Genomic DNA, 4,142 nt, shown 5'->3' on the forward strand with positions numbered 1-4,142 from the left:
AGCTTGATGTTCCAGCAGGGAAGGGATTTCTGAGAACTGGGACTGTCCTCAGATGAACTCGCCTCCTCCGGCTGCTGCTGCGGCGGCCGCCCGCGGAAGACTTTTTAAAAGGGCGACGCCAGGCCGGGGCGCGCGGCCGGCGAGTGGCTGCGCCGCCCGCCAGTCTGCGGCCCCAGCCGAGCGCCCGCCCCCGAGCTCGGGTGATTCACCGTGCGCGCGGCGTGGGGCTCCTCCGAGCGCGCGGGGCTGAGAGCTAAACTTATCCTCCTACATATGCATGAACGGGTGGCCTTTCGGCTCGGCAAAGGAGAGGCCTGGAGTTTTGCGGAAGGCTGCTAAGTGGAGCGAGAGCAAAGTAGGGCGTCGTGCAAGTTTTCGCGCGGGCCGGAGGCCCCCCTCCCTCTCCAGCACCTGCGTGTTAACTGTCGTTATGGCCACGGGCATTACAACAGATAGGGAGGGCTTTACCTGATTGCATTTCAAATCCAGGCACACCGCCATTGTTGGAAGCCCGATCCCTTCAGCCCCTCTTGCCTCCTCCCTTCTCCCCAAACTTGCCACCTTCCCCTAATTACCCAGGTTTCACTAAAATAAACACTGCTTCTCCTCCTGCACCCCCGCCCCCCAGTATGCCCTGTATGACTTGGTGGGATCAATGAAGCCGAAGGACCTGGGTCCTGAAAGAAGTCTGGAGCCAGCCCAGAGTGAGGTCCGACACGTGATCCCCTACCCCCAGCGGGCCATCTGTTCTTCTTCCTTCCAACCGGGAGGCTGGCAGCTCTGCCCAGCACCGTCCACGCCTCCCAGCAGGAAAGAGGGAGAAAAGCCAGCGTTGGAACCCACTACCTACAGAGTGCGATTTTAACCTAAAAGTCCCTGAGCCTTGGGCAAGGGGGAGACTGGGCAACGTGTATTTTAGATTAAGCTCCAGGTGACTAGCTCCCTCCATTTGAATTAAAACCTCCAGGGAAGGGGCCTGGGAATGGTCTGCGTGTGCCTGGAACTATCTCACTAAGAGCTGGGGTGGAAAACTGGCCTAGGAAAAAGGGTGGGATTCTGTGACCCCTCCCCCTCCCCACTCGCTTCCCACAAACTAGTTTGAAGAAAGCAGCAGCATTATAACAAGAAATTAAGGAATAAAGGATTTAAGGGATTTGGGACGAATTTATGTTTGTGTCTGCTAGCCAATTAAATTAAGACACCTTCACTGTCCTAAAGAGCTGCATTTGTAAATGCACAGCAGATGAGGTGGTGTTTAAAGAACCCAAGTCTTGCCTAGAATTTTTTGGTTGGAGGGAGGACCCCTGGAGTATCTGGAGTTTGGAAGGGACTACAGAGATGTATTCATCTAATCCCATTAATTCACAGATAAGGACGTAGCTCCAAGAGGTTGCCTAAGGTCACACAGCCACTCTCAGGCCCAGGAGGCCAGTTCCCTGCCCCTTGCTGGCCTAAACTGAAAATCAGCTCACTGTAGGCACTGTCTCTTAGGAGGGTGATAATGATAATAAAAACTTTAGGATGCACAGAAAATCAGACTTAGATGTTCTTGCTACAAGCCATTGTTCTTGAGAACTGGGAAAATAAAGCCAAGGTTTAGGCAGAAATTAGGGAGGAAAATGCATACTTACAAACTGTAAGCACAGTTCTAGTCTTCGAATGCCCGTGCTCCTCCCAGTTGGTTTGTGTGGATTTGAAATGTGTATTTACAAAGATTAACTTGGGGGAAAACAGACTTCTTATATTTATGTGGCATAATATATACTTTACTATAAATTATTCATTGCAATTTGGAATGATTCACATTGATCGGGGATAATTTGTTTTGCCAGAATTTTAATTGGGACAACCACATGCTGGCAAAACAGCATTAATTGGTTTAAATTATAATATGCACTCTAGTACAGAAAGGAAATCCTGTTGTTGAAAACACAAGAAAAAATCCTGATGTAGGAATTATTACTTGTGAGATATCTATATCTATCTATATCTATAGTTGTTTTTAACATATAAGCCTCATTGAGGACAGACTGCCTTTTCATTTCTGTATTCCCCCATGCCTAACTCACTGACAGAAACATAAATATCTGGAGAGTGAATACGTGGAAGAGGAGAAAAAGGAGAAAGCAGTCTACAGTTCTAGAATTGTTGGGTTTAAAAAGATATTCTAAATCAAGTAGTAGTTATGTTTTTAAGTGTGTGAGAGAAATTCATGTAAATGAAATCTGAGTTGTATTTTATTACTTTCTTGTATAGCTCTGAAATGAATGAGTTGGAAGAGTTCAGGGTTTATGTCCATTCCAAACAAAATTAAATTAAAGGGAGTTAAAGAGAAGAGGGCAAGAAGTAAGTCTATATAGAAAAAAACACAAAAACCTATGATGATTGACTTATTCAAGTTCCTGGATTACAATCTTCAAGGAAAGATACAAACTTTCCTTCTTTTCTGGAATAACCCCGATGTTAACTCTAGGGCTTTCTGCTCTCTGAAGGTGCCCACTGCAATGCCAGTTACAATGCAAATCTGAGAGACTGTATAGGCTGTGCTCATGGGAGTCCTGGAGAGATCTTGCTGGTATTTGTGGTGGACCTTAAAGAGGCAAGCAAATGTGAAATTTCTAACTGATCTTGTATCCTTGGGGACAGAGTTTGTCCCAGAAAAATCATGAAGTAGGCAGACTCCCTTGGGCTTCAGTGAATTCTTTTCTAAAATTAAGGGGATTGGAATACAAGAACTCTAAGATGGCTTCACTTTACATGTACCTACCACCTACCTTAGTAGGATGGTGACGATGATATTCTTAGTTGACCAGCACCCCCTTTCTAAGCTTCCCTTTCCCGTGTAGTCACCTACTGCAGGATCTTTCTGTACCACTTTAAAAGCAAAGTCGAAATAAACTACTGTAGACTTCAAACTAGAAGGGTAAATTTGAGACCCTTCCTTTAGAGACCAAGAACCTGATGTAACTTTCCCAAACCTTAACAAAGGCTAATCGCCAGTGGGGGGTATGGTTAGACCTCACTGGATCTACATCACAGAGAAACAGGTATCCCTCACACCCACTTAGGAAAATAAATGTATTTTTAATCAATTCTGCGGATAGTACACCTCCTGGAAGAGACATTGGCCCTAGATAGATTCTTTTCTCAGCTATCAAGATGGAAAACAACCCCATCATTCCTACAGAGGGAGAGGCGAACATAGTTAATCAGACTCTAAGAGTCATACTAATTGTTAATCAAGTAATGCCACAATATTCAATGGCTAAGGATCTCTGGCTGGTTCCAGTTCTTAAGAATCTGTTAAGCAGAGTTAATATTTCACAAAACCAAAAGAGTTCAGTTGTGAAGCCCGAAGAGCTAGGAATCAGATTTATGTTTTCAATGGAGTTCTGTCACAAGTCACTTTCTTGCGTCTCAGTCTTCATATCTGTTAAGTGAGGGAAGGGATACACGCCCTAACATCCCACAGGAGTCTGTGGAAAGAAAATGAGCTAAGAATGTTGTTTTTAAAGTTTTAAAAGTTATGCAGGGATTTTTGTCTCCATTTATTTTAGGGAGGTTACAATAGCGTCAAAACAAAACAAAAACAGCTTCCTTAGAATAAATTGCACGAGGGAAGGAGAGGAATTGAGGTATCACAAAAGAAAAGATGAAGCGTTTCAAAGTAAGACTAGCCAGACAGAAGAAGGACTATGCTTTAAAACAGAACTTTTGTCAGCTCTGCATTTTTAAGATGAATTAGTCATAGTTAATGTATTGGGTGGAAGAATTATTAAAAATCTGCCCCAAAGTATGCTGCATCCCGAAACGGAAAAACGAATTGATGCTTTCTCATTTGTGTTTATTCTTGAGCAACTTGGCCTGACATATTTAGTTGTTGTTTTTTTAAATTATTGACTCACTTTGCATTTATTTATCACCACTGCCCTCCCATACATATCTCGATTTTCCCATCAGCAACACAAAGTACAAGGATGTGTTCAGTTTCACTACAGCTCTTCGCGTTTACAAGTGTGCAGCGCTGGCCTTCGGAATGCCCTTCTGATTGGCTGAGCCAATGTCAGTGACATCAACCAACTTACTTTTGATTGGAAGACTGGTTGCTGGGACTGTAGCGTTTGCAGGAAGTCACTTAACTG

Source organism: Globicephala melas, chromosome 6, assembly GCF_963455315.2.
Source record: "Globicephala melas chromosome 6, mGloMel1.2, whole genome shotgun sequence".
In the NCBI taxonomy this organism is placed as follows: Eukaryota; Metazoa; Chordata; class Mammalia; order Artiodactyla; family Delphinidae; genus Globicephala; species Globicephala melas.